Here is a 26,090-nt window from a genome sequence, read left to right as displayed (position 1 = left end):
CACCTTATAGACTAGCAGACGTATTGGAGCATAAGCTTTCGTGGGTGAATGCATGCATCCAATGAAGGGGGTATTCACCCACAAAAGCTTATGCTCCAATACGCTTGTTAGTCTATAAGGTGCCACAGGACTCTCTGCCGCTTTTACAGATCCAGACTAACATGGCTACCTCTCTGATACTTCCACAGTCACTAGTGCCTGAAAAGTCAGGCTTTCATGGCAGTTGCTCTTCAGCAGTCCCATTTTTCCCCCATTAAATATTAAGGCTATTCACGTCTCTGTTTGATGGCACATTTTTAAAATACCTTTGCTAACAGCAGTCTTTTTACAGCATCCACCATCATTAATCTCCATTATTATCTAGTTACATGTCTCTAAAGCACTGTACTCCTCTGCAGTTCACCCCATATATCATTTCACATACTGTGCTGTGACATTACGTGTCTTATGAGAAGAGCAAAAAAGGAAAAGAGTTTTAGCGTATAGCCCTTTGGTGATACGCAGCTGCAACAGATATCTAGATATTTTCTAATAACCTGATTTTGTCGAGTCAATATAGTGAGTTAAAATTAAAACCATGTCACAATCTTAAGTCTGAATTATTCCTCCCCTTCCAACTTTCTATCCCCAAAAAAGTTTTCTTTCCAGATGTAATAGAATGCTGCAGATATATTCTATGACCAGAGAAGAATTTTTCTTTAAACATAAGGTTAATTGGACAAGCCATTTTTGAATTATGAGACTTTGAAAAAGTCCTATGTTTTCTCCTTGTTAAAATTTGTCTTAACATTTTTGTTTTCCATAACAACCTTCCATCAAAAAAGCTCTTTATAACAAAAGCTTCCATCATGTTTTGTACACTAATCCTCAATGATAACTAGTGCACAGCACTATTGCTATAGAGCTGGAGTGCCAATGTTCTTATAGATCGTTGAGATTGTATTTTTTGCCTGCCCTTGGTTGGTATTTTAGACATCAAGGAAAGGTCTAGTGAACATTACAAATGTCAATAAGTAGCTGGCTACTAGGAAGTGGTGAGTTTTAATTATTTCCAATCAAAAGATGCCTTACTGTTCATTCCCTTTCTTTTTTTAAATGGAACCTGGCAAATCTCTGTAAAAATTACAAGCGGTAAACAACCTGGGCTAGCATTATTGAAGTGCTGTTTATCATTGAAAGTGACAAATGTGAATAACCAATATCCTAGTTGGATCTGCAAAGTCTTACATTTCCTGTGGGATCTATCTAGGAGTTAGCATATGTTCTTATGACAAAAGTTTCATTTTTTGCTTTGTTTTTCATTTTGCTTCTGATTATCTGACCATTTCCAACAATGTAATGCACTCCTACACAGTAGAATATAGATCAAATTTTCTGAATTTATTTTAATCCTTATTGTTCTTTTCCCTTTGTTATCTTCACCCTGTAGGTTCAGGAATAGATTTGCACAAATGTACATGACAGTAACCTTTGACCCGTAGAATCCTTATTGGTAGTAATGCACAAAACAGAAAGAAAACTTTACTTTCAGATCCCAGACGGACTTTGAGGGGTTGCGTTTTAGGATGAGAAGTTCGAAAAAATGTTTTACTTGTGAAATGATTAAATCTGATGTGGAAACCACCGAGACACATTAAACCTGGAACACTGGGATGCTGTTATTACAAAGTGCAAGTCGACCCATGCTTTAAAGTAGATATTCTTCATTTGAAAGGGAAAGCAAAGAGATAGTAGGTAACGTTACCAAAGAATACCACTTAAGGAAAAATCTGGGATAAAATAATTTAAAAACTGTTAGATATAATTAAAAAATAGAAACAGAAAACAGGGAAGCTTGATCTCATTGACGGACAGGTAGAAGCTAGTTACATGCATATTTTTCTCATCTATAACACCTATTTCACTCAAAGAGTTTTTCTAGTTAATAGGCTGCTTTAAGCAGCCCCAGAAAACAGAAACATTTTTCTGGATATAATTCATATTGTCAAACTGTCAAATAAGTCATATTACCTATCACTGCTCTCAGGGTCCATTCTACTTAAGCATTATTTTCTCACATACTTACGAAAATAACAGGATTTTTCATTGAGTGGAAATGAAGCAGCAGGAGACTTCATTATAAGACCAAATCCTTTCAGCAGCCCATTTTCAGAATGTTATCATGGTTTCATCAAGAGAATGACTTTTCTCTTCAGATATTGGACATTAAATTTGACTTATAAAATCTAATCTAACTTTATGTCTGTTCATCATTTTTAGACGAACTACTCGACTATACACTACATTTCTTCTGCTTAAAAAAGAAAACTGAACAGAGATCTAAGAGTTAGTAGCACATTTATGAGTTCATGAGCGATATCACCAGAGTTCAGAAGGAGATTTTAAGGATCCTTTTGAAGTCCTGTATTTTGCACACAATTCAGCAATTTGATTTCCAACTGCAACATGTCCTGAAAGGTGACAGAACTTTTAACTAGAAAATATATGGTTTTCAATTTTCAGTTCCCTGTACTACCAAAGACGTCCTGTATGACCCTGAGCAAGTCACTTAATTTCTCTGTGGAAGTATTTATTCTTAAATTTTTTTCCTCATTCTAATGCAAATAAAATTATTGCCTTAGAAAGCTTTCCCCACCTCCATGCACTTTCCCAGACCTTAGCTTTTTTTTTTTTTATGGATAGCGGATATCATTACAAGTCAACAGTGCTCTATACACCGCACTTTTCCCTGCACAGTTCAGTGTGTTGGTTTTAATTTATAAAGCCCTATACAGCTTAGCTCCTAGCCACCTTAGACTTCTCTCTTTCTTTGCACTGTATCCCAACAGTTGAGATCATTTAGGGCAGTGGTTCTAAAACCTTTTTTTCGTGGACCACTTGAAAATTGCTGAGGGTCTCGGCGGACCACTTAATGATCTTTTCAAATGTTGTTTGTACCGTTAGCTAACTATTGTAAAGTGCTTTGGATAAAAGCGCTATATAAAAAACCCTTAATAATAATTAATGTTTATTTGTTCTACAAATAAAAGCACACCACTCATATTTTAATATCAGTAGTCTTACCTTTCTCATGCAATGGATGTGCCCTCTCTCCCCCCGCCGTGGCAGCCCCCAAGCTGGGGCTGTGAAGGAGGGCATTCTCTCCGTGGCAGCCACAGCCCTGGACCTGGGGAAACTCACCTCCTTCTCTGGCCTCCGCAGCCCTGCACATCCCAAATTCCCACCACCCCCTCTTCTCACGCACTGCCCCCTCCCACCTATTCCCCCCAGGGCCACCACCTCACCTTACATGTGAGTCTGCTCCAGGGTCTAGGCACCTAATTAGTGGCTCCACAGGCATGGCTCCACTAATTAGGTGGGTGGCCTTTCATTCCCTCATATGAGGCTGCCTAGGTGCGCACCTTAGAGGAAACTATCTGCGGATCACCTGAATGGAGTTTGTGGACCACTGGTGGTCCACAGACCATAGTTTGAGAACCTCTGATCTAGGGGGCTCCATTTAATGACTAACGTCAGTAGAAAGCCCTTGACTCTAGAACATGCTACTCCCCATGGGTCAGACAGAATCCATCTATTCACCAAGCTACTTTTGGCATAAATGGAGTAGATGAATATTAGGATGGGATGCGGGCATGAAATATACTACATTTGGCACAAATGCCCAGAGTTATCACTTATAGGTACATTTAATAAATCAAAAATAGCCAATACATACTAAGACACCCTAGAATCAGATACATTTTTACATCAGAGCACTGGAAATTTCATGTAATAAATCCTTTATGATTAAAAACCATATATGCATTTACACAGAGCTTCACAAAAGAATAAGACACAAACTTTGACTTCCATCACTAAGATTCTTCAGGTCAAAGAACACCACTGCTCCTTTCTCAAAGTTTACCCCTACCCCTTCACAGGAAAGTAGACAACCCCCACTAAGGAGAAGTCTACACAGCAAACTAAGCCCAGGTCTGCTACACCCAGGCTTGTGGACTCACGTTTCCAAGCCCACACATGAACATCTGCACAGCAGTAGACACCCAGAGTTCACGACCATGCTTGTGCAGCCATACTGCAGTACGCAAACACAAGTCAGAACTTCAGCTTCGGTGGGAGTGTACAGTCTCTGGGTTCCAAGTGCCCTTGCCAGCTGAAGCTGGTCTGGGGCTTTTTTCATCGTGGCTTGTGGAAGAACTTGTCTGTCTGTTCTGCAGAAGTTGACCAGAAGTGTTTTGTATGTTTTTATAGCCCACAAACACATCCAGCTGAACTATTTTGTAACTGAACACTCCCTGCAGCCAGAATCAATAGGGATCCCATCCTGGGGAAAGAACATCTCTACCTAATGCCGACAGTCCTATTTCAAGACATCGGTGGAGCATCTTAAAGATACTGGTGGACATCTTTGAACTGCCAAAAGCACCTCTTGGAAGAGGGTGCTGACATGCCAGCTGTGAATGAGCTGATGCTGATCATACCTGTTATTGCTTTAGCCACAGATTCCCAGGGCCACAACCACAGACTGGTGGGATCACATATTCATGTGGACCTGGTATGACCTGCAGTGGGTGCAGAACTTTCTCATGAAGAAGCAGACATTCCTGCACATGTGGGCAGCCATGCCGGTCCAGAAGTAGGTTGCTTTAGACATCTGGAAACTAGCCACCCCAGGCTGCTACAGGTCTGTGACTAACCAGTTTGGAGTTGGCAAATCAACTGTTGGGATTGTTGTGGCAGAGGTTTGTGAGGCAATCAGGACTGTGATTTACCCAAAGGTGATGGGCATAAGAAACGTTCCTGAAATAATTGCTGGTTTTCTGAGAATGGGCTTTCCAGTCTCCACCAGAGCTATTCCTGGGACTCATGTGCCTACAGTTTGCCCACCACAAGGATGACAAACTTTTTATCTTTTTCAGACTTGTTTTGTTTGTTTTTGTTATTAGTGATCCCATTTCAAGAGAAAACCATAACCTCACAGCTCCAGATGGAATTATCTGCGGTGGCGGGGGAGACTTGTTTCAACATCACATTTATCTTTGACACTGGGAACACGTGCTTTAGATATCCTCACAAGCTCCTATAATTAAAGGCAATGGTATGTTTCCCTCAGTGCTCCTTATTAGTGAGAAGCAACGTCCCTCACCATCCAAGCTGAATCCAGTAAAGAGCCTCGGAATGAGTAACTGGTTTCTGTATATCTGAGAGTCAGGAACAAATTTATTCTTCTAAAACGTGTTAAGATATAACTATTAGAAAGGCATGCACCAGAACCACAGAATTGGTACAAACAGGGAAAACATGGATCCAGATCCCCATTTTATGGCTTAGAACCATCTTTCACATATTATCTCTGTGTGTGTGCATGTGTGTGTGTACATTCATAGAAATCTGCATTAAACTACCCCTAAGGTCTGAATTACAACATGCCCGTGTGGATAGAAAAGTCTGCTGTGATTTTAGCCCCTACCATTGCTATTTAGGTTCCATTACACTTAAAATTTGACTGTTTCCCTCTCACCACCTTTTGGTAGGTCACTTTTCTTATATTGGAAGCTATTTCCCTCCTCATGTGTTTAAAGTATGTAACACAGGAGTTTAATTCTTCATATTGACAGTTCCAGTGGTATGTAGCTGCTGTAGAAAATCCTGATCAATCAGAGTGAGGCAATCCCTCACTTGACTTGGGCCAGTCCAAAGTAGGCCTTTAAAAGTGAAGCCTTGAAGCACTGAATTTGACACAGTATACCATGAAGAGAGGCAAGCACAGGAGCAATTTGCTTTTAGTGGTTAGTGTGACTGAGCAGAGAGCAGTGGCGGATTAGCCAAAGCGGCCTGTGCCCAGGGGCCTCGGTAAATTGGGGGACCCCTGGGAAAATTTCTTCCCTGTGATAAGCTAGCTCCCTCTGTACCCAATTCCCTTCTCCCTCTTCTTCATCCCTCCAATGCCCAGATATCACTGTAGAGACCAAGAGTATGCTTGAAGAGCAGACTCCCAGTGTGCACTCCTGGTGCTCAGGTATATTACTGATGCTTCCAACAATGTGAAGGTAGTCGACTGTACATCCATAAGGAAACAGAGCAATGGTAGCACAACTCAAATGACGATGAGCTGAGGCTGAAACAAAAAGTCTCCTTTCACCAACAGTCCTAGATACCTTTTCCCATTGAAATTAGAATTAATCATAGAATCGTAGGACTGGAGCGGACCTCGAGAGGTCATCTAGTCCAGTCCCTTACACTCACGGCAGGGCTAAGTATTATAGATATTACAATGTGTAAAAAATGGATATTACAATGGCGTTTCTCCAATCTAAAATGGAAATTATAATCACCAGGAATCACTAGGAAGTTAATTTTACACTCATAAAACAGACTAGGAATCTAATCTATTTTTTAAACCATTCTAACTAGCCACAACCTTATTTTAGTTAATTCTCCCTCTGTTATGAACTGTCTAAAAGCAAAAAGAAAAGGAGTACTTGTGGCACCTTAGAGACTAACAAATTTATAAGCTTTTTTATTATTATTATTATTATAAGCTTTCGTGAGCTACAGCTTACTTCATTGGATGCATTCAGTGGAAAATACACTGGGGAGATTTATATACATAGAGAACATGAAACAATGGGTGTTACTATACACACTGTAACCAGAGTTATCACTTAAGGTGAGCTATTACCAGCAGGAGAGCGCGGGTGGGGGGGAGGGGGAAAAAACTTTTGTAGTGATAATCAAGGTGGGCCATTTCCAGCAGTTGACAAGAACGTCTGAGGAACAGTGGGGGGTGGGGGGGAATAAACATGGGGAAATAGTTTTACTTTGTGTAATGACCCATCCACTCCCATCCGATGAAGTGAGCTGTAGCTCACAAAAGCAGCAGAAGAATCCATCCTATCTCGGGGCCTCTCCTTCAGTTCTGTGGTGACTTAGAATCCTTTTTTCGACGCCTCCGAATCTAAGGAATATTTCCAACACACCTCTGAACAACATACTAACCCACAGAGACCTTCCTACCAACACTACAAAAGAAGGATTCTGGGTGGACTCCTCCTGAAGGTCGAGACAGCAGACTGGACTTCTACATAGAGTGCTTCCACCGACGTGCACGGGCTGAAATTGTGGAAAAGCAGCGTCACTTGCCCCATAACCTCAGCCGTGCAGAACACAATGCCATCCACAGCCTCAGAAACAACTCTGACATCGTAATCAAAAAGGCTGACAAAGGAGGTGCTGTGATCATCATGAATAGGTCGGAATATGAACAAGAGGCTGCTAGGCAGCTCTCCCACACCACTTTCTACAAGCCATTACCCTCTGATCCCACTGAGGGTTACCAAAAGAAACTACACCATTTGCTCAAGAAACTCCCTGAAAAAGCACAAGAACAAATCTGCACACACACACCCCTGGAACTCCGACCTGGGGTATTCTATCTGCTACCCAAGATCCATAAACCTGGAAATCCTGGGCGCCCCATCGTCTCAGGCGTTGGCACCCTGACAGCAGGATTTTCTGGCTATGTAGACTCCCTCTTCAGGCCCTACACTACCAGCACTCCCAGCTATCTTCGAGACACCACTGACTTCCTGAGGAAACTACAATCCATCAGTGATCTTCCTGAAAACACCATCTGAGCCACTATGGATGTAGAAGCCCTCTACACCAACATTCCTCACAAAGATGGACTACAAGCCGTCAGGAACAGTATCCCCGATAATGTCACGGCAAACCTGGTGGCTGAACTTTGTGACTTTGTCCTCACCCATAACTATTTCACATTTGGGGGACAATGTATACCTTCAAATCAGCGGCACTGCTATGGGTACCCCCATGGCCTCACAGTATGCCAATATTTTTATGGCTGACTTAGAACAACGCTTCCTCAGCTCTCGTCCAATAATGCCCGTACTCTACTTGCGCTACATTGATGACATCTTCATCATCTGGACCTATGGAAAAGAAGCCCTTGAGGAATTACACCATGATTTCAACAATTTCCATCCCACCATCAACCTCAGCCTGGACCAGTCCACACAAGAGATCCACTTCCTGGACACTACGGTGCTAATAAGCGATGGTCACATAAACACCAACCTATACCGGAAACCTACTGACTGCTATACTTACCTACATGCCTCCAGCTTTCATCCAGACCACACCACACGATCCATTGTCTACAGCCAAGCTCTACGATACAACCGCATTTGCTCCAACCCCTCAGACAGAGACAAACACCTACAAGCTCTCTATCAAGCATTCTTACAACTAAAATACCCACCTGCTGAAGTGAAGAAACAGATTGACAGAGCCAGAAGAGTACCCAGAAGTCACCTACCACAGGACAGGTCCAACAAAGAAGAAAACAGAACACTACTAGCCATCACCTTCAGCCCCCAACTAAAACCTCTCCAACGCATCATCAAGGATCTACAACCTATCCTGAAGGATGACCCATCACTCTCACAAATCTTGGGAGACAGGCCAGTCCTTGTTTACGGACAGCCCCCCAACCTGGAGCAAATACTCAGCAGCAACCACACACCACACAACAGAACCACTAACCCAGGAACCTATCCTTGCAACAAAGCCCGTTGCCAACTGTGCCCACATATCTATTCAGGGGACACTATCAAAGGGCCTAATCACATCAGCCACAATATCAGAGGCTCGTTCACCTGCACATTTACCAACGTGTTATATGCCATCATGTGCCAGCAATGCTCCTCTGCCATGTACATTGGTCAAACTGGACAGCCTGTACGTAAAAGAATAAATGGACACAAATCAGACGTCAAGAATTATAACATTCAAAAACCAGTTGGAGAACACTTCAATCTCTCTGGTCACTCGATTACAGACCTAAAAGTGGCAATACTTCAACAAAAAAACTTCAAAAACAGACTCCAACGAGAGACTGCTGAATTGGAATTAATTTGCAAACTAGATACAATTACCTTAGGCTTGAATAGAGACTGGGAGTGGATGGGTCATTACACAAAGTAAAACTATTTCCCCATGTTTACCCCCCCCCCACCGTTCCTCAGACGTTCTTGTCAACTGCTGGAAATGGCCCACATTGTTTATCACTACAAAATTTCCCCCACCCACCCTCCCCGCCGCTCTCCTGCTGGTAATAGCTCACCTTAAGTGATAACTCTGGTTACAGTGTGTATGGTAACACCCATTGTTTCATGTTCTCTATGTATATAAATCTCCCCACTGTATTTTCCACTGAATGCCTCCGATGCAGTGAGCTGTAGCTCACGAAAGCTTATGCTCAAATAAATTTGTTAGTCTCTAATGTGCCACAAGTACTCCTTTTCTTTTTGCGAATACAGACTAACACAGCTGCTACTCTGAAACCTGTCTAAAAGCAGTGGAGCTTATGGAGCCGTTTTTCTTCTATTTCATGAGCCGAAGCTGATAGAAAAGATGGAGTATGAAATAATGCAGTCAACATTAGTTTACAGTTTTCCATTGACATTTATTCACATGCACACACAGATATTGTAGAGAACTGAAAAACTAAGTAGTAAAGACAAGAGGGCAAATTTTCAGCAGACTCTCCTCAACTGTGCTCTCAAAATTATGTGCTTACAGGAAATTTCTATGTGTGTACTGAAATGTGGGTTTGTACATGCAGAAAAAGAGTAATGGAGCAAATTTTGCAAGTACAATTTCAGAGGCTCCTTTGAAATTTGGCATGTACAGAAGAGGCAAATGAATGTAAAACACAGCAAATATATTTTCCTATGATTAAAATCCATGTTTCTCCCTTCAGTGGAGATTCAATTTCAAAATATAAATTCCACCCTGTTTTTGTAGGTCCAGGGAAGCCTGTATTTTGGGTTAGGGATAGTAGCCAGCCCATTCAAAAATATAATACAAGTAGCTGTCCTATTTGCAGGGTTTATTTTTCATTAGGATTTCTCTTCCCACACATCTCACCTAAACAGACTGCAACCCTGTGTGATTTGGGGCAAGACTTGTGAGTCCATGATAGTAAAATGGGTTTAAAACTGATCAAAACAAGTTCACCCACCCTTACAATACACACAGACAGCCATATTTTACATATCAATAACCTGCATTTGAGAAACCAGTCAACTCCAACACAATAGTAGCATGGTCTGCATTTTCTGTGAGAAAAAATAAAAATTGAAACTCTTTCATACGGCTGCTCCTTTAATAAATTACTCAGGTTTCCTCCTCTCTGTAGGCTGGAAAAAACTCTTTTGGGCCTGTTCCAAACACAGCAGGAATAGCTTTACTACATCCCACCCAGCTTTATTACTAAATCGGCCTTTAATCTTTGGGATTTTTTCAAAATTCTACACACTTTTCTTAATACATTTGAAATATTAATACTTTGCATTCTTACAATGCCTTCCATCTGAGGATCTCAAAATGTTTTACAAACACTAATAAACTTAAAAAAAATCCCTATGAGCTATTTTACAAATGAGGAAACAAAGGCAGCAAGAAGTCATTTGCCTGTGGTCACACACCAGATCAGTAACAGACCTTGAAATATAATCCCTAACTAACTGTCCAATGTTGGGACATTTGGTTCCCCAGGAACTCAGTTCGCAACTCCAGTCTCCTTACTCAGGTTCCTTATTTGCAAAGCTATGCTGAGTTGATCAGACTCAAGCAGAGACACGGATATGGGGCTAACCGCATATTCAGTGTTACATTGCAAATCTCTCCCTTTATATACATTTGCACATTACATTGCATTTACTATACATTGCATTAGACTTGGTTGCTTTGTAGGAACCAGTCCCAGTACAGCACGCACTGTACATGCACGACTAACTCTTTACCTCATCTTATGTTCCAGGCTTACCTTATCCATTATCATCTTGTTCATTGTAAATGATTCCCTGGGTGGTCCCCCTTATCTTAACTAGTACAGACATTCTGTTTACAGCCTGCTGATCCATTCACCTCCCTACCACTGTCTCCCAAGAAATGAGGCCTCACCCATGTCCAAGTACTCATGTTAAGACAGGCACACATCCTGTGATAAAAAAAAAATTGTTCCCTCTCTGTAGGGGGAAAAAAGGAAATACCCTTCAGGATAAAAAGAGAAGGCCAAAAATTCCAGTAGCACTTGAAGGAGTTAGGTACCTAACTCCTTCCTTAAGTTAGATCTGGTGTGTGACCACAGGCAAATGACTTCTTGCTGCCTTTGTTTCCTCATTTGTAAAATGGGAAAGGAGTAAAATAGCTCATAGGGATTTTTTTTAAGTTTATTAGTGTTTGTAAAACATTTTGAGATTATGCGATCCATCCCCTATTACCCATTCCCAGCTTCTGGCAAACAGAAGCTAGGGACACTGTAGTGGGGTGGCCGCCCCACTCCTATACTAGAGGGGGCTCCAGCAGGCCAGAGGGGCTGTGCGGGTGGGCGGCCAATCAGAGAAGGCCTGCTAGGGAGCCAATCAGAGGCTGAGTAAGAGATAGGCAATCAGGGCCAGGCTCAGCCCTATATAAAGGCGGCCCAGGAAGGGAGCAGACAGTCTCTCCCTGGCCTTCAGAGGGTGAAGGTCTGTCTCCTGTGCGAGGGGGCTCGCACCAGGGACAGTGCAGTGCGGGGCAGGCGAGGGGAACAGAAGGAACTCCAGCCCAGTATCTGCCAGGCTGCAGGCCCTGAGGGAAGGGCCAGGCTGGTGCAAAGGGGACGAAGGGGAAGCAACCCAGGGAGAGAGGCGGACAAGGGGAGAGGAGGAGGCAGGAAGGCTGTTGCCAAAGGGTCCCTAGGTCGGGACCCAGAGTAGAGGGCAGGCCTGGATCCATCCCCCCCCCCCTTTCCCCTTGTACATACACCCAGCCATTGGATGTGGTGATAGTGGATTGCACCAGACCCCTGGCAAAAAGGGTCAGACTTCGGGGTGTGGTTGGCCGCTGTGGCTGTGCGAAGTGAAAGACTGCTGATAACCCCTCCCTCCCCGTAAGGTGGTGAACGAAGACTAGGGGACACTGCCGGAGGGCAGTGTCTTGAAGAGGACACCACAAGAAGGGAGCAACACGGGTTCAGGCACCAAGAGAGGGCGAGAGACGGATGGGGCTCCAACAGTGGAGAGCGCTCCACACTGGACTGAGCTAATTCCCTGACGAGTCAGCAGGAGGTGTTGCGGTGGTGAGTCGGTGAGTCCCAACCCCATCATAGACACCATCCCTGCCCATCCTGGCTAATAGCCATTGATGGACCTATTCTCCATGAATTTATCTAGTTCTTTTTTGACCCCTGTTATAGTCTTGGACTTCACAACATCCTCTGGCAAGGAGTTCCTCAGGTTGACTGTGTGCTGTGTGAAAAAATACTTACTTTTGTTTGTTTTAAACCTGCTGCCTATTAATTTCATTTTTTCTTTCCTAGTTCTTGTGTTATGCGAAGGAATAAACACTTCCTTATTTACTTTCTCCACGCCAGTCATGATTTTATAGACCTCTGTCATATCCCTGCTTAGTCTCTTTTCCAAGCTAAAAAGTCCCAGTCTTTCTAATCTCTCCTCATAGGCCTTCCATACCCCTAATCATTTTTGTTGCCCTTTTCTGAACCTTTTCCAATGCCAATATATCTTTTTAAAAGATGGGGCGACCACATCTGCATGCAGTATTCAAGATGGGGCCATACAATGGATTTATATAGAGCCAATATGATAGTTTTCTGTCTTATTAGCTATCCCTTTCTTAATGATTCCCAACATTCCGAACATTAATGCTTTACAATGATGGCTGGAGTACAGCACTGTGATATACTCATGCACGAAGACTTCAGCACTTAGGAAACGTCAGCTAGGACAGAACACTAATGCAGCTTCTCAGCAACACAGGTTATTGCGAACATCAAACCAGTCCTCCACTCTCTACACTGGCTTCACATAGAATTTCTAAATAAGTTCAAGGTCCTGGTCCTTATTTTCAAGGCACTTCATGGGCTGGGTCCAGGATATCTAAAAGAACATCTAAATCTCTGGGATGAAGACCAGAGTCAACAGCTACACTCCTCTGTGGCACAACTGAACTCCCTATAATAAAGGTAAAGCTTATCTGTGTGAGAGACTAAATTTTTTTGGCGGCCAATCCAAGGCTGTGGATAGAACTCCCTCAAGACCTGTGGGCCATCACAAACCTCAGCACCTTCCACTCGAAGTCCAAGGTGCATTTCTTTGACCTGGCCTTCTCTAACAAATACGTAGCAATTTTTTTTTAAATGTAACAAATTTTTTTAAAAAGCCCAAACCCTACCAAAAACAGACACTCTACTCTACACACACTTCTCCCCATGGATAGAGGGCAAAAGAACAAAAACAGGTGACAGCTTTTAGTCACATACCTCAATGCAGTACTGGAAGGCATTCAGATACTATGGTGATAAGTGCAGTATGAAAACCCTATAGAGAACAGAATAAGATATTCTATTCAAATATTTTAGATCATGCTGAACAACAACTGCTATCCTGTTGGATCAGAATCACAGGAATTCCTCGGCAGGAAAGAGGGATGTGCAAAGGATTGCCTTGGCCTCCGAAAGAAAATGCAAAAATCTAAATGGCTCTTGTTTCCAAGTTCACTAACTATAGCCTCTATACAATAGAAATAAAACTACAATGAACTGGCACTTTGTAACTAGAAAGTTTATGTGTACTAGATCTCTGAGGAAAATTCTTCTGAGACCCCAAGGTCAGACTGCATCAAGAAGAGCTTACTGTCTGCTTTTCCTGAAAATATGAATCTGGAATCTTACAAACATCTCATGATAAGGATTGATGGAGCAGAGCCAAGATATTTGGATATGCATCTGTCTCACTGATCTGCATGCATTGCTAGCTGCCCACAGAGAAAAGTAGAGAAAAGCTTCTAAAAATAAAAATTTGGGGCATACATTAATGTAATCCTCGGATAAGGATTTAATAAGAATTATGGAATGTTAATTAAATACCATTTGATTAAATACATTGTGAGTTAACAATTACGGCATGTAGCAACTCATTATTAAAGCCACATTGTTATGTTTGACTGTACTGGAGCAGCAACACTATATTTAAAATGGAGATCATCATTTTATTCCAACTCCATTCATAGCTTTCTCAATCAATTACTTTAAGTATGCATAATGGAAGCTGGGCAAATACCACCTAAGTGGTCTGCAAGCATCCACTTGATTTTAATAATGGATTTGCTTTAGCCACACTTGTACTCTGTTTCACATTTCTTTATGGGAACATTCAGAGGACTGAGTTTTGCTCACACGAATGTGTGTGTGAAGTGTTTCATTAACTACTTGAATTATGGTAGCCCTGAGTTCAGGATCCCCTTTTACTAGGCCTTGCACACACAATAATATGAGTCAATCCCTGCCCCAGAGAGCTTATAGTCTAAATAGACAAGACCAAAGGATGGCAGGAGAAAGAGGCACAGAGAGGCAAAATGACTGGACTAAAGTTACACTGGAGGTTAATGGCAGAGCTAGGATTAGAACCCAGGTCTCCTGACTCCTAGTGCAATGCAGTGCCCTCTCTGCTTTCATAGAGAACGTGCCAGCACTGAAAATGAGGATACCCTGCTTAACACAGCAGAGCAGGGTTCCCAATACCCCTCATTAGCTTCCTGGATCAATGGCAATTAAATGAGCCAGAGCAGGATATGACAGCACGCTTGACAGCTAGGAAATATATAGGCATACACAATTACTTTGTGTGAATGTTACAAGAGAAAACTAAATTTAAACTCTGAACCCTGCCAATAAATTTTACAGTACTATAATTTTTTCTAGGAATGATGCCTTGGCAAGGCTTTGTGTGACCCACAAAGGAAGAGGTTTAAACATTTCTAATATTCTCTAAACCTTTGCAACTGCTACCTCTCCCTGAGTCTAACAGCACCAGTGGCTTCTCAGGCCCCCTTATTAGCTATAAAAGTCTTATGCTCATGCAAACAGGGAATAGGAACAAATATTTATTTGCTTTATAGTGCTCAGAGGCTCTCGTGAGGATCAAGGTTGCACTAGGCACGTTATATATGAATAGCAAGAGAGAGTCACTGCCCCCAAAGTCCTTACAGTCTTTGGCCCCAACATTCAATTTAGACAGAGGCACGCTTGGTGCAATTTGGGATGATGGAGCAAAGCATTTTGCAAAGGTGACTCTCAACTCCCCTGAGGCTGCTCCATTCCCCAGGCCAAGTTATAGCAACTTGAAGGTTGGCACTGGCAGGCAACATCTCCAGTTGGCTACAATGGCAGCTGGTGATCACCAGAGAATAAGGTCCTCTGGTCACACCCTATGCCAGCCACAGGGTGGAGGGCAGCATAGGGGCTGCTATATTAGTGGTGGATGACCAATTAAACCAGTTTTTATGCCAGCAGAGCAGCACAAGGCTGCCCTAATGCAGAGGAGAATCTAGGCTTACATGTATGAACACCACAATATGGTTTATATGATTAATTACAACTAAACAATATAGATCAATTGTCATATATTACAGTATCATACTGCTCACAAGAAATTCATTGAGTAAAAATTTCTGGAAACACATTCATTGGGTTAATTTGAATAATGGATGAAGTGCAGGAGGAAATTGTGATCTGCTCCTCTACGCATTTCTAGACAGCTTAGCTGTAGCCAGTTTGATTAAAGGAGATTCCACTATGTTCCTATGAAACTTCAGAGTTCTGAAATTCACACTGTAGACATGACATATACCTGCTATCTGCTCTTTTAAAAACTATCAAGCCTTCACAGAAAAGCAACAAAGTTGTATGCTGACTGTAACACAGAAATAAGAGGGCATAAAGAAATGCAAATTTGTGGGCTCTGAAAGTACTGCAATCAGTTTTATACCTGTTCATGCCCATAAATGAAGGGGGGGAAAAATAAACTGTCCTACCAAGCAGGCAAAAAGTTTTCCTGTTACTCTGGATTAATACTAAGTCCCACAAAAAAGAAAACTGATCACCAAAACATTTGAAATTAGCAATTCGTTACACCATACTACCTGCTGAAAACTTTTAGCTGTCAATATGCAGGTTTTCATCTACTCCAGAATAAACGGAATTTGTAATTCACCACCAGTACAGCTCCAGTCGTGTTAGCAACGATGGAAGATTTAGCATAGCCACAAGTCAGTGTTCTTACCACTTTATCATCCAACACTACTCAAGAGTCTTTTTCTATTATTTGTTTATCCTTACTGGTATTTGCATCTACATATCATAACAATAATCATACTGGGTCAGACCAATGGTCCATCTAGCCCAGTATCCTTCTTTCGACAATGGCAGGTGTCATACCTGAGAGGGAATAAACAGAACATAGCAATTATTGAATGATCTGTCATCCAGTGCCAGCTTCTGGCAGTTAAAGTCTTAGGGATACCTAAAACATGGGGTTGCATCCCTGATCATCTTGGCTAATAGCCATTGATGGACTTACCCTCCATAAACTCAGCCAGTTTGTTTTTCAATCCAGTTATACTTCTGGTCTTCACAACATCCCCTGGCAATGAGTTCCACAGGTTGACTGTGTGTTGTGTGAAATACTTCATATGTTTATTTTATATCTACTCCGTATTAATTTCACTGGGTGACCCCTAGTTCTTGTGTTATATGAAGGGGTGAGTAACACTTCCTTATTCACTTTCTCCACACAATTAATGATTTTATAGACCTCTATCATATCCCCCTTAGTTGTCTCTCTTCCAAGCTGAACAGGTTCAGTCTTTTTAATCTATCCTCATATGGAAGCTGTTCCATACCTTTAATCATTTGTGTTGCCTTTTTCTGTACCTTTACCAATTCAAAAATACATGTTTGACATGGGGCGACCAGATCTGCATGCAGTACTCAAAATCTAGAGTGTACCATGGATCTATATAGTGGCATTTATGATATTTTCTGTCTTACTGTCTATCCCTTTCTGAATGGTTCCTAACATTGTTAGCTTTTTTGATGGCCACTGCACATTGAGCAGATATTTTCACTTGCATCCATTTTGAATGTTTCCTCTATCCACAATGACTCCAAGATCTCTTCAAGGGGAATTCAGACCCCATCATTTTGTATATATAGTTTGACTGTGTTTTCCATTGTACATTACTTTGCATTTATCCACATTGAATTTTATGTGCTACTTTCCTGCACAGTTACCCAGTTTTGTGAGATCCCTTTGTAACTTTTCAGTCAGTTTTGGACTTAATTAGCTTGAGCAACCTTGTGTCATCTTCAAATTTTGCCACCTCACTGTTTACCACTTTTTTCCAGATCATTTATGAATATGTTGCACAGTGCTAGACCCAGTACAGATCCCTAGATCCTGCTATTTACCTCTTTTCATTGTGAAAAGTGACCCCTTGTTTAAAAACTTTTAACCAGTTACCAATCCATGAGGACTTTCCCTCTTATTCCATGACTGCCTACTTTGTTTGCGAGCCTTTGGTGAGGGACCTTGTCAAAGGCTTTCAGAAAGTCCAAGTACACTATATCCACTGAATCACCCTTGTCCACAGATTTGTTGACACCCTCAAAGAATGTTAATAGATTGGTGGGGATGATTTCCCTTTACAAAAGCCTTGTTTACTCTTTCCCAACAAATCACGTTCATCGGTATCTGCTAATTCTGTTCATTACATAGTTTCAGCCACTTTGCCTGATACAAGCCAATAAGCCTAACTTCAGTAAGTGCCACAGGATCTCCTCTGGAGCCTTTTTAAACATCAGTGTTACATTAGCTATCCTCCAGTCATCTAGTACAGGGACTGATTTAACAATAGGTCACATATCACAGTTAACAGTTGCGCAATTTCATATCTGACTTCCTTCAGATATCTTGGGTGAATACCATCAGGTCCTGGTGACTTCTTATAGTCTCTTCCCAATTTAGCTTAATCAGCAATTTTCACAAATACCATTTTAACAACAATTTGCTGAGGATATCAAATTGGCAGGAGTTGCAAATACTAGAAGACAGACTAACAAAAAGTCAGTGGGAGAGGGGTAGCAGTGCTTAGAGAGAGGGACACTGCAGTGAAGGTGGTAGTTTGATGGAAAGGGGCCCACAGTAATTTCATACAGCAAACAGAAAAGCTACCCCATACATACATATACCCATACATACATACTTGCTGTCTACACATTAAGGAAATTATCCATTGCTGAGAACAGGTGTCAGTGAGAGGTGCATATGAACCCATTTGAACACCGATTAACTATAAATGTAGACCAGGACAAACTGTGTTCTAGATTGTTTCACAAGTGGTAGTTAAATCATGCTCAGAGCACCATAGAATATCAGGGTTGGAAGAGAACTCAGGTGGTCATCTAGTCCAACCCTCTGCTCAAAGCAGGACCAACACCCACTAAATCATCCCAGCCAGGGCTTTGTTAAGCTGGGCCTTAAAAACCTCTAAGGATGGAGATTCCACCACCTCCCTAGGTAACCCATTCCAGTGCTTCACCACTCTCCTAGTGAAATAGTGTTTCCCAATATCCAATCTAGACCTCCCCGAATGCAACTTGAGACCATTGCTTTACCAATGTCAGTAAAGGGTAGCTTTCCTAATTTGGGCAAGGCTAATAACATTGTCTTTCTCAAGTCATCCTCCCTTTTCTCCTATGTCAACTCCCACACTAGATAGTTTTGGCAATTTTGGCAGCTACGGGACTTGGGAATGCAGTTTTCATTCAGCAGTGGTATCTTGATTGGCTTTCTAACAAAAAAAAATATATATAGCCACAATAATGGGTCCCAAACATTAAAAGGGTCATACTCCCATTTTTAAAGAGACATAGAAAAAATGTCATTGTTAAGAGCAGAGCAGGGAAAATGGACCAGAAAACAATAAGAACCTTTAAAGTCTGAATACATGTAGAATGGCTGGAATTGAGACACATGGGAAATGCCAATTCTCTGTCTACATTTTTGAAGATTCACAGATCCCTAAACATATTTTTAAAACTTTGCCTTTTCAAAGCAGATAAACCATTAAGATAACAAAAAGCTTTAGCAATTTAAAGGTCATTTAATCTGCAGGAAGCAAGCAACATTTTTGTAAAGTAAATATAGACACAGAAATATTTATTGGAGACATTTATAAAGGAAGGTTCTTTAAACAGGCTGTTCGCAAAGAAGCACAGCTTATATTCAAAGAACTGTGTGGACACAGGGACACCCTAGTCCAACTCATGTTCATGAAGTTTAATGCAATATATGTTTTCCAAGTACGTTGAGGGACGTCAAAGTGGAGAGCAGTTTATCACCTCATTTGAACTTTAATGCAACACATCATAGTACTGACAGGGCAACAATATGATTTATGAGATACCAGTTCTCTCACATGATGAACGCACGAACAAGCTCAGATGGAAGAAAGAATTCCTTTAATTAGAATTTTGTTCAAATTATATGGCACTTTCAGGTTGCACTCATATGGAGTGATTTTCAGATTCTCTTCCAGCAGTGGGGACCAACCTGTGGCCCTGGAGCCACCGGGGGTCTTGAGGGTGACTTCATTAAGAAAATGTATATTTGGTTATGAATTGAAAATGTGCTCCCTAAGCCTCAGCGTGGAATGGAAATTAAGTGCTTGAATCAGTCCTATTGATAAAGAGAGGAGGTAGGGTGTATCATCTCCCCAATTGCCTTCTGATACTTCCCCTATCGTCCCAGGAGCAGCTGTGGCATGAACTGGGAGCAATCTGAGCACCTGTTGTCCATTGCTTGATTCCTTGCCAGACTTTTAAGCCAGTCTCATGATTTTGGTGGCCTGACTAACAATTTTCAAATGCAACAATCAGGGTCCAGACAGCCCCTGGAGAAAACAGGGGATCTGATCCCCACAGAACAAACCACTGAATCAGCCAGTTGTATACAGTGTTATTGTGTATAAATAGATCACAAGTAAAGTCTTATGAATGCTGTCATAAATATAAAGGGAAGGGTAAACCCCTTTGAAATCCCTCCTGGCCAGGGGAAAGCTCCTCTCACCTGTAAAGGGTTAAGAAGCTAAAGGTAACCTCGCTGGCACCTGACCAAAATGACCAATGAGGAGACAAGATACTTTCAAAAGCTGGGAGGAGGGAGAGAAACAAAGGGTCTGTGTCTGTCTGTAGTCGTCTTGGCCAGGGACAGAACAGGAATGGAGGCTTAGAACTTTTAGTAAGTAATCTAGCTAGGTATGTGTTAGATTATGATTTCTTTAAATGGCTGAGAAAAGAATTGTGCTGAATAGAATAACTATTTCTGTCTGTATATCTTTTTTGTAACTTAAGGTTTTGCCTAGAGGGGTTCTCTATGTTTTTGAAGCTAATTACCCTGTAAGATATCTACCATCCTGATTTTACAGGGGGGATTTCTTTATTTCTATTTACTTCTATTTTTTATTAAAAGTCTTCTTGTAAAAAACTGAATGCTTTTTCATTGTTCTCAGATCCAAGGGTTTGGGTCTGTGGTCACCTATGCAAATTGGTGAGGCTTTTTATCCAACATTTCCCAGGAAAGGGGGGGTGCAAGTGTTGGGAGGATTGTTCATTGTTCTTAAGATCCAAGGGTCTGGGTCTGTAGTCACCTAGGCAAATTGGTGAGGCTTTTTACCAAACCTTGTCCAGGAAGTGGGGAGCAAGGTTTTGGGAAGTATTTTGGGGGGAAAGATGCGTCCAAACAGCTCTTCCCCAGTAACCAGTATTAGTTTGGTGGTGGTAGCGGCCATTCCAAGGATAACGGGTGTAATATTTTGTACCTTGGGGAAGTTTTGACCTAAGCTGGTAAAGATAAGCTTAGGAGGTTTTTCATGCAGGTCCCCACATCTGTACCCTAGAGTTCAGTGTGGGGGAGGAACCTTGACAAATGCACATAATGTTCTGAATCAGATGGCCATCAGGAAGTGTGCGTGCAGGGTAGGGTTATGAATGTGTGCATGTTGTAACTAGGGTGCTACTACAGCATCACCTCACAGTGATGTGGGGAAGCAATCAGGCATGTAGAGGCACCTCTCAGACTAGTGGCTCACATGAAGCACCTAGCACTGTACAACCTGGGAAAGACAATGGGTGGACCATTCAAGTTAATAGAAACTGAAAAGCAAAGCCCAGTCTTGGAACACTAAGGAGGGAGTTTCCTTGCACCATGTAACCATGAATGATCATATCCTGAAAGAAGGAAAACACATCTGTCAATCTTGTTAAAAGGGAAGGGGTTTGAAGTGAAGGCGATCCAGAAATGCAGGGCCAACATGTAAGCAGGGTGCTGTCTATGAAACTCGAGCTCTCCTCTATAACAGAAGGTACATAGGGAAACTGTTCAGAGGCAACAGGTAACTTGTAGTAGAAATGAGAATTTAGCTATATAGAAGCGTAAAGCCTGAGGTGACATCTGCGTGTTCTTTTTTCCATGTAACTTGTATGTGTTTGCTTTGTCTTACTATTTCATCTCTGAATCTGTGATTTTTCTCTTAAACAGACTTTTAGATTATTTTTACCCTACGCAGGTCTCTGTTGTGCCAACTGAGTGGAGAGTGCAATCCCAAGTGGACTGATAACTGGGGGAAGTTTTCACTCCTTCAGGGGTGAACAACCATAAGGGAAAAGTCTGGTAGTTAACAACCCGGGGGCAGGGGATGGATCTGGGGGGACTCAGGACAAGATGGGCTATTGGGGTAACGATGCAAAGAGAAACTAGGCTGTTGGAAGCCAGTACGAAACCTTTATGCTTGTAGGCCAGCTACTGGTGTCAGAGCTCTGAGCCATGGCAGTGTAGCATTAAGGCACATAGTTACAAGGCAGGCAGTGACAGAACCCCTTACTGGTCTGGGCGATCGCCAAAATGTCACATTTCGGGTTGGCAACACTGCTGGTTCTAACACCCTGGGGATGCTCTAACTAGCATCCAAGCAATGCTATACATCACCAGTGGATAGTTAGGAGGATACTGATGCCTCCACTCCCCGGTCTCCCCAATGCACTTTTCTTCATCTCCTGTGCCAGGGGCTCTGGGGAAGAGGGCATGGGAGCAAGCTATGCTCTCTCTGCACCTGCTGGGGACTCCCCCATTACCAAGGAATCACTAGCAGAGAATTTAGAGGTAATTTCCATTCCCTTTGTGCCACTCAGGGCAGAGAATCTGCCAGAAAGTATCAATTGTAACCTCAACCTTATGGAAACAATGCATTTGTACCTCTGCCTAGAAAGACCGGACACTGCTTAACTAGAGGGTAGGTAAGTGTTCTCTACCCTTCCATATCACTTAAATCACAGTAAAGTGTTTTTTTAAGAAATCAGGAACTAATGTACAAGAAAACAAAATCAATGCAATAGCACATGTGTGTGTGTATTTATACACACACACTTAAAATACTCTAAGAATTGTCCCCTCCTTGTGAAATGAAAAAGCAATAATATATTGGAAGCATAAGATTAAACTAAACACTGTAAAAACCAGAGTAAAACCTATGCTAAGATCCAATTACTGAACACAGAGGGCTTAATTCTACTCCACTTTACACTGGCGCAAGCCCGGAGTAATTCCACTGTGATGAAATAAGACATAGCCATAGAATACTTCAAATTTTAACTTCGCCTTTGTTTTAAAAATCATTGCTTGCTACAACAAAACTTGGTAATCCCTGTACTCATACCTCCAAGTCCCTGTGTGGGTGTCACAGACATGATGACCGCTATTTAACAACATGCTGCAACATAAAGAGTAAAGCAGTTGGAAAAACTATAAGACGACACTATTTCTAAAAAATAAAATAAAAAAACCTAACAAGTCTGCAAACTGTTTGTATTTGGTTACCGCTAAAGCCTCAAAATGCATGTGCACTATTACTTTGAAGTCTGTCCTAGCTTCCCTCTGTCCGTCTCTCTTTTTAATAGTTCTTTTGTTTTCTCATTTTTCAAGAAAAAAAAAAACAACCACTGTTCAGGGGATAGGAGATTCATCACTCTGCTACATTCGTTATTTTAATTACTGGCTTAGCACAGAATGGAAAATACTCAAAATATAAAATCTTTCCCCAGCTAGAGAAGCCTTTTGTACATCTCAAGTATCTGGGGTTAATGTTCTCAGTGCTATGTTAACAGGCTTGTTTCTCGATGATAGGATCAAAAGGGGAGTTAAAGGCCACAGTGTCAAAAAGCTCAGATCTACTGCACAGAAGAATAGGCAAAAAATAAGAAAACAGAAACATTCATTCGAGGTCTCAGGCCATTGAGCAAGTGGTGCACAAGCTCACGTAAGTGGGGTTTGTGTAATACTGTAGTTGAAATATGGGAATTACTGCACTATACCGGGTGTTATATGCAGTGAAGTAAAAAGTTGGGCCACTCCACATTCTACTTAACTCAAGAGTCCCCATATAGTTGCTAATAGACAGTGACTGCACAACCCACCAGCCACAGTGGCTGCAATAGTTACTTACCTGTAGCACAACTACGCTTGATCACCACCCAGCCCTTAGGCAGAGGCTACATGGTGTAGTTACAGAACCAGTGCTAAGTAAACCATATTATCCACCATATAGCCACACACATTTCCCTTATGAATGACAGCACATTGGGGCCACTGACCTCATCAACTGTGGCTGTCTAATAAATATATGCATGCCTTTGGTCAGAGACACGTCCCAGAGAGCAGAACTCCTTTCCTAGCACATTGTGGTCAATACCCCAACTGTGCCAGGTAAAGAAGATGATTAACTGCTGGTTAACATCTCTCTACTGGCTCCTCCTCCAAAAGGATTCTTGACAGGGGACCTTATGGCCTACCGCTATCCGAACCGGAATAACTTCTTGGGCTGCCTGAAACATATGCACAATCCTTAGGTTAGATAGTGAATGTGTTAATGGCAAGTTCCTCCTTTCCCATAACATGAAAACTCGAAACAAATTATCACATTAAATGCAGTGATTTTAATGTCTCAGCGCAGTTTGCAGTTAGTAGTTAGCTTGTTGATTTTTGCGAATTCAGAAGATCAGGAAATTAAATACAGTGGATGGATAATTCAGGTGAACACTAACAACATTTATTGCTTTGCTATCTGAAATACTGAAGAGTAATCTAAATCTTTGAGGTAGAAAGCAAGGAAGCCAATTCTCTGCAGGAATCAGAAGAGAACTCCCTCCTCCCACACTCACTCATACAGAATTTCATAAATATATGGAGGGTTTCACAGTTCCCTCTGAAGCAGAGATATTGGCCTCTGTTGGAGGCAAGATACTAGAGCAGACAAATTATTGCTCTGATCCACTAATGGCAAAATTTATGTTACCAGATACCCAAGATGAGCTTTCCTTGTATTAAACTGTCACTTCATTTTTTGTTAGAAATGTTTTTATTTGAAACATTATCTGCTTGCATTCCTTATTCCAAAAATATATCAGGATTCATTACATGTTTTGCTGATGTATCATTAGAAGTTGTATAAAGAGTAGACAACAGACACTTTCAAAAAGAATGTCTCATTTTATTATATGTGGCGCAGGTAGTGCTGCCTATGGTTAAGATCAATCCACCACTTTCCATTAAAAGAGCTTGTTTTTTAGTTACTTAACAACTTTGTCAAACTTTGTCAAAGGATGGTTTCATGGTTAAGGCAGTTCAATGTTACCCTGGAGAACTGGATTCTATCCCTGCGCGTCTGTCACACAGTTCTTATGTGATGCTAAACAAGTCACTTAAAAAATGAAACTTTCCACAGCTGGTCACTAATTGTGTGTTCCTCACTTTTGGAGTGCTTGACTTGAGATCCTAGAGTCTGATTTGCAAAAGTGCTGAGCACTCACAGCTGCAACTGGAATCAACTGGAGCTGTGCTTTGAACATATTAAGTACTATATAATGCTAGGTCTGAAGTGCCTAAAAAATCCACTCAAAATTAGTGGATACTTTTGACCTTAATCTCGCTGTGCCTCAGCTCCCCATCTTTAAAATGGAGATAATACCCCTCTCATTTCACCGGGGTATCATGAAGATCGCACTCAGATTGGTAGCAATGAGCAACTTGCAAAAGCTTAGGAGGATATTAATAATTTTGTCTTCAGAACAGGTTTGCATTATGTGTAGTAAATAAAGCCACACACTGAACAAGGAGAAAACAAAATATTGAATAGCTTCTCACTAGTTAAGCACCAGCTATCTTGTATATTGAAAGAGGCAGGGGTATTGTGGGAAAAAACAGTATGTGACCATGTCATTAGAGACTGTGCCAATATGCATATGCATAAGGGGGCTGAATTAAGGTTGCACAGGCAACCTTAAAGCTGGCATCTCCTAACTTTGGAGTGCTTGACTTTGCAACCTTAATAATGCTCTTTTAATGTAGTTTTTTGCGGGATGGAGGAAAACTTTGGGTAATTTACACAATGTTTTCACTTGTCAACAATATCCTAATACACTTGCAATCAGGCACAAGACCAAGACATTCCGAGACACAACAGGCCAAGTCAGTGATACAGACAAAACTGTAATAAAAAAGCTGCTTGCTAGACTAGCCTGCATGGCCTCAATAATTCTAATACACAGTGATTCAGGCCCCACATCATTACTCATTTCAAGGGGTGGGGGGAGGAGGGAGAAATTATACTATCTTCACAAAGAATCTTTATTGCACTGGCAGTAAAGCAGTTGCTTGATACTGCTCTGAACTCCTATAAAATTACAAACACTGATAAACGAAAGTGTTGATTTTGCCCAATCTGTGAACTCTTTTAGTGGGATTGTAAAACTCCAAGGACAGTTTGTCAGAAAGCAGATGGATTAGCACAAACACAGTGGATTGTTTAATGTTTTGTATTCCCTTTGTTCACTGGGTTCTTTGACCTAAGCAACAAGATTTATCAAAAGTCATCCCTTCAACGTCCCAGTACAACTATGTTCTCACAAATGGTAATTGGCTAGTCTTTCATGGCCTAGAAAAGATAACTTGAGGCATTGCTTTCCTAGACTACTAGATAAGTAGATATAGTATGCAGTAAACATAGTCACTCCAACCCATGATTATTCTATGCTGAATCTTCTTTTCAGTTTCTTGTTCTCTTTCCCTCACCCCACAGGATCATTATTCTGGGCTATAACCTCTAAGACACAT

The 26,090-nt window shown here is 41.6% G+C and overlaps 1 protein-coding gene across 4 annotated transcripts in view; it reads right to left on the bottom strand.

Annotated features, from left to right (window-relative positions):
- ADAMTSL1 (ADAMTS like 1) overlaps nucleotides 1-26,090 on the bottom strand; it is a 687,776-nt gene that overhangs the window by 481,766 nt on the left and 179,920 nt on the right. The window lies entirely within an intron of this gene.

The sequence above is a fragment of the Caretta caretta genome, chromosome 5 (genome assembly GCF_965140235.1).
Source record: "Caretta caretta isolate rCarCar2 chromosome 5, rCarCar1.hap1, whole genome shotgun sequence".
NCBI classification, from domain to species: domain Eukaryota; kingdom Metazoa; phylum Chordata; order Testudines; family Cheloniidae; genus Caretta; species Caretta caretta.
This window is presented reverse-complemented; position numbering and strand designations above follow the sequence as displayed.